Here is a 14,728-nt window from a genome sequence, read left to right on the forward strand (position 1 = left end):
GATGGTAGGAGGAGAGGGTTTAAAATGATAAACTGAGAATGCCATATGGTAAAGGAAAGAATACTGTGGAAGGCTAAGTAAGGAAGGCAGGGACTGTGGATTGCACTCTATTTCCCTCTTGTTGAGTAGATGCTCAACATGTATTTATTGGAATGAATAGTACATCAGTACTTGAACAAATATTTAAAGAGAACCTTCCTAGTGCTGAGTATTGCGCTTTGTCCAAGAGCCAAAAATGAACTAGACAAAAATCTCTACCCTTTTAAGGAATTCCCAGTCTAGTAAGAAAAGACCACCAATCAAAGCAGTAGGAAAAAAGAAAGCGCTAAGGATTATTGTAGAGAATAGATCAAAATTTCCATGAAAGCAGAAAGGAAAGAGTAATTTAGTGTAAGTGTGTCGGGTGAGGATGTGGTTGTGGAAAAAGGACAGGATGTCAGGGAAGATTCTAAGAGGAAAAGATGCACTATCTTTGTTATCTTGAAGGACAGTAGACCCTCACCTGGTTAAATGAGGGATGCATTTCAGATGGAGGAAAGCATACAAAAGCACAGAACATGCGATGTAGTGGGAATTAAAGCTGGAGTTGAAAAGGTCTGGGGATCAGATCATAAACGACCTTGGATATCACGGCAATTGCTTGAACCTGATTATCCACGTGAAAAGCCTTTGAAAGACTTTAAAGTGGGAAGTTCTGTGTTTTTGAAGCATTCCTAGTAGTTGTTAGGAACAGAAGCAGAAACAAAGTTAACAAGGCTTGACCTAAAGGGTGGCAAAGAGGCTAAAGTCATGGAGACAGATTATCAGTCACAGAAGTAAGAGGAAATATTAATCCTTGGAACTTTCAATCAGAGAACTTTAGTAGAGAGATTTAGTTGCCTAGTTGTTGGAATGGTAAAATTTTTTTTTTTTCCCAGTGGAATTAGGTGATACTGAAGTGAGTGGCACAGTGAGTAATAAGTAAGGCCTGAGATTGGGACCACATGGCTGCCTGGAGCTTGTATTAGCTGATGACTCTTTTGAACTGAATTCAGGAAATGACATAAAAACAATTTGCGCAAGAAAACTGGAAGAACAAGGACTCTGAAGTCATTACATTTGGAGAAAAATAACTAGGGGTGGTGAAGATGGGCAAGCAGCCATTATCAGAGGGTCATTTGTGGATAAATTCTGGACTGCCCAATGGAAAGCTCCCCAAAGAAAAACAAATGCCCTGAATCCAGCCCTTTCTCACTACAACCCATTCCCCTCCAACTGCCTTATCCTGCAGCTACATCACACACCTCTGTGTGGGAGAGTCGTCTCCTGGCAGTGGGTACTTGGAGCTAAAGGAATCCCAACAAATCTAGGATGACAGTGTCAGAATTCTGAAAATCTTGGATACCATATACATATTTCCGTATGAGGGCAGAGACAACAAATGATTTGCGAGGCGTCAAGTGGCCGTGGGGGTGTCCTTCCTTAAGCACAGGCTTCCCGACCCTAGGCCCAGTCCTCCTTCCACCACCCCACGGTGCCTGTGGGCTTGGGAGGCGGGAGCTCCGCGCCTGGTAAGGATCACCGGGTGGGCCTGGTGGCGTCGGAGGCCCCTCCTCGCCCAGCTCCCGGCCCCTGGCCCCCGGCCCCCAGGCCCCAGCGGGACTCCCAGCCCCCAGCCCCCGCGGGACTCCCAGCCCCGCCCCCTTCCCGTGCCGGGCGGGGTCGCCGCGCCACCGCTACCCGGGCGCGCGCTGGGCAGCGCTGACTCGGGTCGGGCCGAGGGTTCCGGGAGGGCTCGCCAGGCCGCCCGCGCCGCAGCCCGTGGCCTGACGCACGGAGGGGCCGGGACTCAATCTGCCACGGGTGACCGGAGCCACCGCCGCCCGGGCCCGCTCCGCCCCCAGCCCGCCTTCCTCCCGCCTCGCCCTCCGCCTCCGCCCGCGCCTCACTCGCGTCCCCGCGTCCTTCCCACCGCCCCGGAGCCGCCGGCCCCCAGCGCCAGCCAGGTGAGTGTGGCCGCCGCGCGGCCCGGGCGGGGAGGACCGCGCAGGCCCCGGGGCCAGGCGGGGAGCGCTGGCGGGTGGAGGCGGCGGTGGGCCCAGCTTTCTCAGCCCCGCGCGGGCCGCGCGACTGCGGGAGGGGGGCCCCCGCCCCGTCGCCCCCGCCGCAGCCCCCGCCGCCACCGCAGACAAAGCGCCTGAGGTGGGCGTCCCGCGGGCAGCCCTTGCCTCCGCGCCGCCTGCCGGGTGCGGCCGCGGCCCGCCGAGCCTGGGCGGCCCGCGTCTCGCCTCCCGGGCGCCCTTGTTCATTTCTGGGTGAAAGGGACCCGAAACGTGCAACAGGTACGGGCGTTAATCATTATTTTGCGGCGGGTCCGGGCCGCCCGGCGTGCGGGGACCAGATGTGGCGGCCGGCTCCGGGGCGAGTCCCCGCGTCCAGCGCCCGCGGCTAGCTCCTTTGTGTGGCCGGTGACCGGCCCTGGCCGGCGGGTGGGGGACGCCGGCCAGAGACCCCCGGGGTGCAGGAGCCTTCTGGACTGCTTCCTTGGGGCGTGAGGGCTTGGCTTACCCCGGTGTGCGGGCCGGTAACACCCCTCCAGCCTTTGCAGGAGTCACAAAGGGAAGGGAGAGAGGGTTGGCAGGGGTATCTGGATGTGTATTTATTTTTATATCTGAGGTAGACTTGTATTGGAAAGGAACCGCAGTCTGGCAGGCTCTTGAGGGTTTCTGTGGCATTTCACCCCGCGATGCACCATTTGGACATGGCAGCTGCTGCGACTCCCCGGTGGTTCTCCTCTGGGTGCTTTGACATCTTTCTTAAGCAGACATCACCTGAGAAGTTGGAAATGCTGTTGAGTGAGTAACTCGATACAGCTGTTTGACAGGTCTTCCGTCTCTCCACGTTTTGTCTGTGCCAAGGAAACCCACCGTGTATGCTAGCATAGGTTGGCAAACCCTCAAATTAAGATCACCGCTCAAAAATACCCTCATGTTGGGAAATATTAACCTGTATGGTTTACTTTGGCTTGATGAACCTTATTTTCTTAGCTGTGAGAAACTTCTTTTTTTATCCCCCAAAGAAAGAATACAAAATAAAGAACAATTTATCTTTGTTTACATACCTTGGGTCGTGCTGTTACCTAGCTGGTTTCATTGGTATGCTATTTTAGTATAACAATACTAAATGGAAGGAAAATATCTTCCTTTTGCTTTGAGCAATAAAATACTTCTTTGTTCTTAGAACCAGGAAGCTTTTATACATAATACTTTGTGGGGCCAAAAGTTAGTGACTGTCTTGACCCCGTGACCAAATTCATGAAAAAACACCCAATCGTGAAAAAATACTCAAAGGACTTAGAAAGCATTTCCCAGCTCTATAGATTGTTTTTATATTCCAAATTCCAGGATATCATTTTGTTGTATATTTATTCAAACAAGCTAGACTAAATTTAACCTTAAAAATTGGGCCTACTCTGTAAATTCCCCAGCATTAGGGAATGAATTGACTGCATTTAAAGAATTTACCAAGCATTTTGATCTCTGTGTATAATAGTTGGCAGGAGCTGGTGATGGTCTTAGAAACGTGACAGCAGAATGCAGAACATGGAAACAGGTAGATCAAGCTTACGAAGTTCCATCTACTTGGGTTTTAGTGAATTGATGAGTATATCTGAAAACTAAATGTCCACTAATTTAAAAACAAAATGCTACATTTTGACCTATTTTAAAAAAATGTACTCTAAAAGATTCCTTGACACTGTCTCTACTCCCTAAAAACAAATGATACTAATAAGGACTTTTCTTTTGAAGAAATAAACTAATACCAAACTAATCTGATCTGTAGAAAGTTTTTCTGACATAATTGGTAGTTTCTCTTTACTAAAAATACCATTCATCTGTGTAACATCTAACTTCAGAGAGCTTTCATAGCTGTTACAAGCAACAGGAATTACCTCCTGAAAAAAATTAATGTCTTTACTATTAAAAAGTAGGAGAAACTTAAATTTCTACAATAGTTTTATTAAAATATAATTCATATACTATAGAATTCACTCTTTTAACATGTACAATTCAGTGAAAGTGAAAGTGAAGTCACTCAGTTGTGTCCAACTCTTTGCCACCCCATGGACTGTAGCCTGCCAGGCTCCTCTGTCCATGGGATTTTCCAGGCAGGAGTGCTGGAGTGGAGTGGTTTTTGTTTATTCACAAGGTACTGCAGACATCATCACTAATTCAAGGAGCATTTTCCACATCCTAAAAGGAAACCCTCATACCATTAACTGCCACTCCCATTCTCCCTCATTGACACTTGGCAAGCACCAGTCTATTTTCTGTCTCTCTGGATTTGCTGATTTAGGACATTTCCTATAAATGGAATCATACCATATGTGGCCTTTTGTGTCTTTCACTAAGTGTAGTGTTTCCAGAGTTCATGTATATTATGCATGTATTAAGATATTTCCTTTTTATGGCTGAATAATATTCCACTGTATGGATATGCCATGTTTTGTTTATCTGTTCATCACTGATGGAAATTTAGGTTGTTTCCACTTTTTGGCTATTATGAGGAACGTTGCTATGACGGTTCATTTTCAGGTTTTTTGTGGACTTACGTTTTCAGTGATCTTGAGTATATACTTAGATGTGGAGTTGCTTGGTCCTAAGGTAACTCTAACTATTTGAGGAACTGCCAAAGTATTTTCTGTAGTAACTGCATTTTACATTCCCATCATTAGAGTATGAGGGTTACACTTTCTCCAGCCTCGTTAAAGTTGTGTTTTTGATGATAACTATTCCAGTGTGTGTGAGGTGGTATCTTACCACTGGTTTTCGTCTGCATTTCTGTAATGGCTAATGATGTTGAGCATCTTTAAGTTCTTATTGGCCATTTATATATCTTCTTTGGAGAAAAATGTTTGATTTATAATTTTTCAGTTTATGTTTTCACATGTGTTTTTCTCATATAGTCTTTGAACTAACCCAGTTAAATATGTTTACTCCTATTTTGCTGCTAGGACACTGAGGTTTAAAGAGGTTAACTAATTTGTTCATTTTTTAACCTTATGGAGTTAATAAGAGTCAAGGTCTGAATGTAAACTCAGATCTTCTGACTCTGCTTCCTGCATTCTTTCCACTTTATGAGGCATACAGAAGTTAAATTGTGTTTGCAGCTTTGCTTGGTTAATCATCGACAGAGTAGGGGTAAAATAAATAAATGAATGAAACCAAACAACAACAAAAAGCAGGTGTTGTGTCCACACTGCCTCACGTTCTCCAGATTTTGTTGTGCTTTTTCAAATAAATTCTTTGATTTCTCCTATTCTAATAAGGTAGACATCATTTCCATATTTTCTTTGGGTAAGCAAACCTAAAAACAGCTTCTTAGTGGCAGTGCTAATCCTAGAACTTGTTCACTGAGACATTGCACTTTCTGTTCCCCTGGAGCTTCCATGTTCTTTATTTTCCCACTAATTTATACCCTTTAACCATAGAGTAATTGAATAATTTCACAGTTTTCATAAACATTAAGTTATTTCTAGGTTACACTGAAATTTTTATTTTTGAACAGGGCAGTTTGCCAGATTCACTTTGAAGTGTAGGATTACTAAGGTGTGTATTTCAGTTTTTGTGTGTTACTTACTCTGAAATTCTTGTCTCCCTAGAGGATAGGTAGAGGCCATGTGTTATTTGTCTTTGCTTTCCCATTGTCTGCCATTGTGCCTAGATATGTAAGAAGGACTTTTTGGGCGAATGAATACAAATATATTTTTTCCATTTGCCCCCCCGCAAAAAATCCAGTAAAAGTCATTCTTAGAATAAAGGCAGTACAAATTCTAGACAAAGAATTTCTTATCCCTCGATTATGACCTGAAAAGTAATAAATGATAATTAAGACTTGACTTAAAACAGCATTATCTGATGGAAGAAAGTAAATGTTCAGTGCTGGGCTTAAAAAAATTTAAGGTATCTGGACACCTTACGGTAAGGTATACTTACATTACCTTACCTTAAGGATAATTTAAGGTATCAGGTATCTGGAGGCTGGCACAAAAACCCTGTGTATGTGCTCCATGTCCACACATAGGGTTATACCTTGAGTGTGTGTTAGATAAATGAATGCCCAGTGAGTGAATAATTAGTTTTGACTGTGATAGCTAGAGGAGAGACATCAAATGGCTATCAGGTCCTGTTTTTCATTTGTATGTTTTAATTGTCAAATATGATACATGTTAATTATAAAAAGTTCAAATAATATAGAGAAGTATAGATTAAAGGCCTTTCCTGGCGGCTCAGATGGTAAAGAATCCACTGCAGTGTGGGAGACCTGGGTTCAATTCCTGGATGGGGACAATCTCCTGGAGGCAGTCTTGCCTGGAGAATCCTCATGGACAGAGGAGCCTGGGGAACTGTAGTCAGTTCCATGCCGTCAGAGTCTGACATGACTGAGCACCTAAGCACATGTAGAGTAAAAGGCAAAAATGTCACTTCACTGTTCGCCCCCATCCCTTCGTTCCCCGCCCAAGACTGCTCCTGTCCCAGGTCACCTTGTTAGCAGTTTGGGGCTTATATTTCCAAATGTACATCTTTGCATTTATGTCTGTTTGTATGTGCAAACACCCATTTACATAGCCAGCCATACTTAGTACATACATGTGTATTCAGTGGTTTTTCTTCTACACAAGAGCTCATACTACACTTATTTGTTTTTCACTCAACTTGTTAAAGACATATTCATATGTGATCACAAAAGAGAAACATAATATTTCTGTTTCACTTTTAGTTTGCTATTCTTGACTCGTTTGGTGTCAAGATTAAGCTAGTCTCTGAGAATGAATTGGGAAACTTTTTTTTCCTCTGTGCTCTGGAATATTTGAAACTGCCCTATAAACATTTATTGACAGTCACCTAACAATCTTGCAGTGAGGGAAGAGAGCTCTAGGACAATCTTTCTGTGATTTTTTTCTGTTTTTATTGTTTTATCAGGTTTTGGCCCTTATTTTGTGTTCATTTTTGGTTAAAAAAAGTCCTCCCCCCAGCTCTGATGAGTAAATTGACAAAAGCAAAAGCAGATGATTACATGAATCATCGCATGCAGGAGTATGTGTGGTTTTTTTTTTAAGAAGGATCCAAGGTAGAGTCCTGCTGTTAGTAATTGTATAACCTAAGCAAGTTACTTACCTTTTTAAAACTTGTTTCTTTATCTGTAAAATGGTGATAATTCCTATATCACAGAAATCTTAGAAGTATTAAATGAGATGTGAGCTAATATGTGAAAAATCTCAGTGGTTGGATCCAATAAGAATGAAAAAATTTATAATACTAACTATAGCATGCTATACAAATGTAAATTTGTCACTGTGGTTATTATAAATTGTTTTAGCCTAATACAGATATATTTAAGGAGAATAGATGGTGGTTCTAGAGACAATTTCCACTAACACATTGGAAGGATCTATAAGAATTTCCAGGCCATTTAGAATTTAATTTTGGTAGACAGTTATTTCTCAACACTTGCATGCTTTTGAGGCAGGACAGTAGGAGAAAGTAGTAGACTAAATAGACCTGGATAATTTTGTATTATCACATGTGACTTTGATAAGTTAATTTCTCTCAGTAAAATTGGATGAATGTACCTACTTTGCAGGGTAGTCATGAAGAAAGAGGTTAAGATCGTGCTTGGCATCTAATAGATGTACAACTGGTTGGTTTTTTCTTTGCATGTAATGAGTGCCCAATAGTGATGAACATGAGGTGTTGGGTTCTGCTATTTTAAGACTGCTTGATGTAGTGGCAAGAACCTTGGTCCCTAAATTAGAGCCTTGGTCCCTAAATTTAGCCTATATATCACACTGACCTTGGACAAGGCGCCTGCTAAGCTTCTGTTTCCTTATCTATAAGAGAAGAACAAGAAAACTGACACTTATTGAGGATCTGTTTTACATACAGTTTACTAAAGTGAAAGTCGCTCAGTCGAGTCTGACTCTTTGCAACCCCATGGACTGTACAGTCCATGGAATCCTCCAGGCCAGAATACTGGAGTGGGTAGCCTTTCACTTTTCCAGGATTTTCCCAACCTAGGGATCAAACCCAGGTCTCCCACATTGCAGGTGGACTCTTTACCTTCTGAGCCACAGGGGCTTACAGTTTACTAAGTAGTTTACAAATCTTATTTAATCCTCCCAATAATCTTATAGAAATTATTGTCATTTCTCAAGCTTTATAGATGAAGAAATAAAGGCACAGGAATTAGACTTTCTGAAGTCCACTTGGTGGACTCCCCACCCCCTGTCCTGTCCACGTTCTTTCACTCATTACAACTATTTCCTCCTGGGGTGGTAGGGTGTTCCCCTGCATACAGGGAATACCAAATGAGGAGCATTCTGCAAACTGAAATACTAGATGTATTGAAAAGCTAGGCCAATGTAGGATGAAACTACTTGTTTATTAATGATTTCCATTAATAAAATACAAACAGAATTGTTAATGTGTCCTAATGCCTCTGCTTAAGAATAGTAATTTAAGTTTTATAATATTTATGTTGCTCATAATCGCTTTACCTAAATAATGTATTAGGCTTCATTCATTTCCAATTTGACCAGGTAAAGAAGAGGGGGTAGGGAGTAGTTGTAAAGGAAAGGTAAGCTTTATCCCGCTGTTGGATAGTGGTGTGTGTGTCTGTATTTATGTATGGAAGAATTGGGAAGTACAATTCCGTGGCAGTTTGGCATTTACAGAAACTACAGGTTCTTGGAAAGAAGTAACGGAAATCTGCATTATAATTCATTGTCTGCCAGAGGACTTGCAGAGTCATTTAAAATATGAACCTGCCTTTCTCAGCTGGTTGGTAAAGAGCTATTGATTATATTCTTGAAAGATAGTAATGTCTTTCCTTTTATAGGAGTTGCCATTTTATTTGATAGATTCAGTGATATTGATTTGGCATTTCTGCAAGCCTTGTGCCAGGGATATGCAAAACAAAAATTGCTGTTAGAACATCACAAATAAATTGTGATTCAGTAATAGTATAGAAGGTTTAGAGATTATCTCTTGAGGCTTCAGATATCATTTTTATTCTGTTTGGTAGGAGTGGGAATTCCTATGTTTAGAGTAGAGACTTTTTCAGAGTAGGCTTGAATTGCTCTTGGTAAATCTCACTGTTACTGAATGCTTGCTGTTTTGCAGAATACAAAGCATTGTGGGCTGTGTAAGAGTTACAGAACATGGTTCTTGTCTTCAAAGAGTTTATATTTAGTCAGGGAGGCAATGAAGGAGAAAACTAAGTAAAAGGACACAGAGTTCTTAAAGCTTGTATCTGCTCCTTGTGAAAGCAGTTTTGCTGCGGTGAACTTTGGTGAGACATCATATATTCTCCTAATGGATACTGTAAGAAACATCCCAACCCTTGAAAACTGATAGTTGTGTATCTTGTTCTTTCTCTGTATAGTGTTCTTTGCTTTGTAAAAATTACTGTTTGATCTTAGTACCAAGAATAGTTCCCCTTCTGAGAACTTTTCTGTTTATCTCCTGAACTGTGGACTGGATTTTCCCTTAGGTGATGGCTGTTAGAAAGCCAGACCAGATTTGTAGCCTACCCCAGAGCAGGCTTATCGATTTTATGCTGTACATTTTTTCAACTTTTTCCTTGGCATCATTTTTGGTGTTTTCCTTATTCTTTTCTAATATCTTATATCTGTTAATTTTTTGTAGTTCATGTATTCCTGTAAGTTTCATTAATCCTTTCAGAACAAAGTAGGAGTTAATGTAAATAAATATATGTGAAATTCATGGAGGAACTTATCAAGGCAAACAAATCAATATGACAAATAGGTTTTATTTCACGGGCCTGCTGAGATTGATAATGATGGCTGCCTGGAGCACTGCAGTAAGAAGTATCAATAGCTGGAGTCTGTTTTGTATATAAGTGCATTTGTATCATTTCTTTTTAGATTCCTCACATCAGTGCTATTTCTCTTTCTCTGACTTCACTGAGTATAACAACCTATAGGTCATCAGTGTTGCTGCAGGTGGCATTATTTCATTGTTTTTAACGGCTGAGTAATACCCCATGGTATATATGTACCACATACTCTTTATCGTCATCTGTTGATGGTCGTTTAGGTCGATTCTATGTCCTGATTACTGTCAACAGTGCTGCAGTGAACACTGGGGTGCTTGTACCCTTTCAGACAGTGTTTTTATTTGGCTATATGCCTAGGGATTGCAGAACTATAAGGTAGCTCTATTTTTAGTTGTTTTTTTTTTTAAAGAACCTCCATACTGTTCTCCATAGTGGGTGTACCAATTTACATTCCCACCAATAGTGTAGGAGGGTGCCTTATCTCTACACGCTCTCCAGCATTTATTATTTGCAGATTTTTGATGATGGTCATCCTGAAGGTGTGAGATGATAACTGCTTGTAGTTCTGATTTGCGTTTCTTTAATAATTAGACTTGGGGATTCCTAGGTGGCGCAGTGCTAAAGAATCCATCTGTCAATGCAGGAGACGCAAGAGGTGCAGGCTTATTTCCTGAGTCTGGAAGATCCCCTGTACCCCCACTCCAGCATTCTTGCGTGGGAAATTCCGTAGGCGGAGGAGCCTCGCAGGCTGGAGTCGGACACGACTGAGCAACTGAGCACTCAGTACGCAGAGAACCAACTTAGTGGGTGTGAGGTGGGGGAGGGGAAGATGGGGAGTCTGGGACTGACATGCTCAGATTGCTATGTTTAAAAACGGATAACCAACTATATGTACTGGACAGCACAGAAACTGCTGAAATATTACGCAACAACCTAAATGGGAAAATAATTTGAAAAAAAAAATAGTTACAAGTGTAACTGAATCAGTTTTCTGTACACCCAACACTAACATGACATTGCTAATCAACTATAATCCAATACAAAGTTAGTAAGCCCCGAACAAACAAAACGCATTTGCAAACACAACAAAAAATTTTAAATACTTAGAATATAAAGTACGTTCATGGTCTTATAATCAAAATGTTAAAAAAGAGGTAGTTGGAGGCAGTGTGAATTTAGTGGGAAAGGCTACTGTGGTCGCAGGGCAGTGCTGTCACCATCTAGCAGGAGTGATGGCAGGAGCGATGGCAGGAGTGCCCGTGTTTGCGTCTCTGCTGCAAAGTATCCGGGATGCTGAGTAGCTCAGTGGGTGAGTGGCTTTGAAGTTCATAGCTCGGTTTTGCTGGGAGGGATGCGAAATTGGGAAAGAAGCTGACTTGTTGGGGTTGGTTTGGTTAGAATAAAATGTTTGCACTGCGTAAAGGAGAAACGAGGCTGGTGGGGAAAGTGAGGTCGGAGATAATGGGAAGCTTTAACTGATGGATGAGATTAGATTTTTAAAAAATCTTGTAAAATTCTAATTACTCCCCTATGTTATTTCCAGGGCTTTGCTTGAGTTCAGGTCCATGTCATACTTGTAATTTTAAAAGTTAATTGAAAAAAAAAAGTTAATTGAGTAGGTAATTCACTCATTTCAAAATTTAGAAAGCGTAAGAGAACACAGTAAAAAGTCTTTTATTTCTGTTCCTCAGCTACTGAGTTCTCTCTGCAGAGTCAACCATTGTTATTAGATTCTTATGTATCCTTCCAGAAATAATTTTTGTATGTATATATGCTTTCCCAGCTGTTTTACACAAATGATATTTCTGTACCTATGCCTATACTGCTTCTTCCATACTAGACACTATTCTTTACCTTAATCTTTCACTTCTTAGAGGGTTTTTATTCATAGTCGTGCACAAAGAGCTTTCTTCCTTCTTTAAAATTTTTTTTTTTATTTTTATCATTTTGGCCCCACTCAGCGTGAGGGATCTTGGTTGCCTGCTCAGGGGTGGGATTTGTGCCCCCTGCTGTGGATGTGCAGAGTCTTAACCACTAGACTGCCGGGGAAGTCCATCCTTCCTTTTCTGTTTTAGATAAACTTCTTACTTTGGAATAATTTTAGATTTACAGAAGAATTGCAAAAAAAGTTTCCGTATACACCTCACCCAGTTTCATTTCCCTTTAATGTTGTCATCTTTCTGTGGGACACAGTCAGAACTAAGAAACTGACGGTTTGTTACTGTTAACAGTTTATTAGATATCACCAGTTTTTCCGTTCTTTTTCTGTTCCATGAGCCCAACCAGAATACTATAATCACATTTAGTTGTCATCTCTCCCTAGTCTCCTCTGACAGTTTTTCAAGGCTTTTTATGATGTTGACAGTTTTGGGGAGTAGTGGTGTATAGACTGTCTCTCAACGTGGGTTTGTCTGATGTTTTCCTCATTAACATGTGGCTATGGACTTTTGGAAATACTGCAGAGTTGAGTTGTCTTAGTCATATCTCCATGAGGGAGTACTGCATGATATTTACAAGACATCACGGGTGGTGGTTACCTTAGATCCTTTGGTTGTGGTAGTGGTCGCCAGGTTTCTGCACTGTAAAATTGCTGTTTTTCCCCTTCCATACTTTATTATTATAGGTGAGTTACTAAGTTTCGCCTACCCTCAAAGTGGGAGGGGGAATTAAAGGAGCTTTAAAAAAAAAAAAAGTAATATTCCTTTAGATGTGTTGGGAGAGTGTGTAATTTCCTTGCAACTGTCTTGCTGCAACAAAGATTTGAAATGGCAGACCAGTGTTACAGCAGCGTTAGAGCTCAGTTTTATTCAGTAAACAAAGGATAGTATATAGTACACCCTGGAGGCGTGAGGGTACGCCAACCCCAAAGGAAAGGCCCCAACTCATCTTGGCTCCCTCTTTTTTTTGCGTTTTGTCTCCTTCTCCTCCACTCCTCTCCAGCCTGTCCTGTGCAAATTAGGCCTAGCCAGGAAGAGGGTGTGTGTGTCAACTGAGGTTCTCACTCAGATCTATGGATTTTTCCTTTCTTCCCTTTTCTGGGCTTTTCCCTTTGTCTTTTAGCCAATGCCGTTTTGGACTCCTTTTTCTTACTCTTTTTTCCTAACTACCTAACAGATGGATGTATCCTATAGTCAGCTATTCTCCTTGTTGATGTTTTAGGTTGGCCAAAAAGTATTTTTGGGTTTTCCCATAACATCTTATGGGACAATGAGAACGAACTGTTCGCCCAACTGAGTATTTAGATGATTTAGTATATCGTAATAGTTAAAAGATGGTGACTGCAGCCATGAAATTAAAAGATGCTTACTCCTTGGAAGGAAAGTTATGACCAACCTAGACAGCATATTAAAAAGCAGAGACATTCCTTTGCCAACAAAGGTCCGTCTGGTCAAGGCTGTGGTTTTCCAGTGGTCATGTATGGATGTGAGAGTTGGACTGTGAAGAAAGCTGAGTGCCGAAAAATTGATGCTTTTAAACTGTGGTGTTGGAGAAGACTCTTGAGAGTCCCTTGGACTGCAAGGAGATCCAACCAGTCCATCCTGAAAGAGATCAGTCCTGGGTGTTCATTGGAAGGACTGATGCTGAAGCTGAAACTCCAATAGTTTGGCCACCTCATGTGAAGAGTTGACTCATTGGAAAAGACCCTGATGCTGGGAGGGATTGGGGGCAGGAGGAGAAGGGGATGACAGAGGATGAGATGGCTGGATGGAATCACCGACTCAATGGGAATGAGTTTGAGTAAACTCCGGGAGTTTGTGATGGACAGGGAGGCCTGGCGTGTTGCGATTCATGGGATCGCAAAGAGTCAGACACGACTGAGTGACTGAACTGAACTGAACAGTTAAAAGAGAACAGGCTCTGGAGCTACATTGCCTTAGGGTCAAGCCTTGGCTCACACTAGCTATGCGGTCTTGGGCAGCTTTTATTTGGCTTCTTAGTTTTTCCATCTGTACAATATGAATGTTAATAGCACCTGCCTCAGGATTGTTCAGAAGATTAAATGAGGGTATGTGTTAAGTGCTTGGAACAGTGTTTGGTACTGTACTAAGTGCCAGATAATTTTTTGCTGTCATCATTATTAATTTTTTTGTGTCCTTATAATAATACTGCAATGAGTAACTTGTTATTTCAATGCAGTGGTGGGACAGGCAAGTATACTATAAGATACATTCCTAGAAATGAGTATTCATAGTTGCAATTTTGATAGATATTGCCAAATTTCTCTCCATAGAGGTTGTACCATTCTGCACATTCACCCAGAATTTATGAAAACATCTGTTTCTGTCTCCCTTTCACCAAATTATTTGATTTTGCCAGTCCATTTATATCACATTATGAATTCATTTGAGTATCTTTTGGTTGTGAAACAACTTGTGCTCCATTGACTAGGATGGTGATAAAAGTTGTTTGGAGGAAATAATTACAGTAAATATAAAAGGAATAGTTTGGCCCTGGGAAAGACTGGAGGAAGTACTGCTGTTGAAAGATGGACAGGCTGTGAAGTGGAATACCAAATTGCTGGCCTGTCTTCTGGTGTGACAGCATGGTGTCTTGGTGATTGTTGTAGAAGGAATCACCATCTGACGTTTGTAGCCAGTAATGAATGAAGGTGCACGGGTGGAGGTTGGAAGGAAAGACTGTAGTTGCATTAAAATAAAATTGAAAGTTAATCTGACATGTTGTTTTATGATATGCATGCTTATTGTGTAATGATCAGGCAGAAATTAAAAGCAGGTCACACATATAATTGTAATTAACGTCATGTTTTAGAGGCTTTTCTTTCTCAGTCTTTCAGTGTGTGGTCATCGCTTGTTGGTAGTTTTTTCCTAGTATCATGTATTGTTGTTGTTATTAAAATGCTTCCCCTTTCCCCGCAACTGCAGTGTGAAAA

General features: G+C 41.6%; 1 protein-coding gene across 3 annotated transcripts in view; it reads left to right on the forward strand.

Moving 5' to 3' along the window:
- The first annotated feature begins 1,667 nt into the window (after nucleotides 1-1,667).
- SESTD1 (SEC14 and spectrin domain containing 1) overlaps nucleotides 1,668-14,728 on the forward strand; it is a 139,788-nt gene continuing 126,727 nt past the window's right edge. The window contains exon 1 of one of the 3 annotated variants that reach the window (XM_070475940.1): nucleotides 1,668-1,985. The gene's annotated coding sequence lies outside the window, so the exon portion shown is untranslated. Of the gene's footprint in view, nucleotides 1,986-2,043; nucleotides 2,322-2,694; nucleotides 2,835-14,728 lie in introns of those variants that run through there. The other 2 variants (XM_020903883.2, XM_070475941.1) reach the window with 2 other exon arrangements.

The sequence above is a fragment of the Odocoileus virginianus genome, chromosome 13 (assembly GCF_023699985.2).
Source record: "Odocoileus virginianus isolate 20LAN1187 ecotype Illinois chromosome 13, Ovbor_1.2, whole genome shotgun sequence".
NCBI classification, from domain to species: Eukaryota; Metazoa; Chordata; class Mammalia; order Artiodactyla; family Cervidae; genus Odocoileus; species Odocoileus virginianus.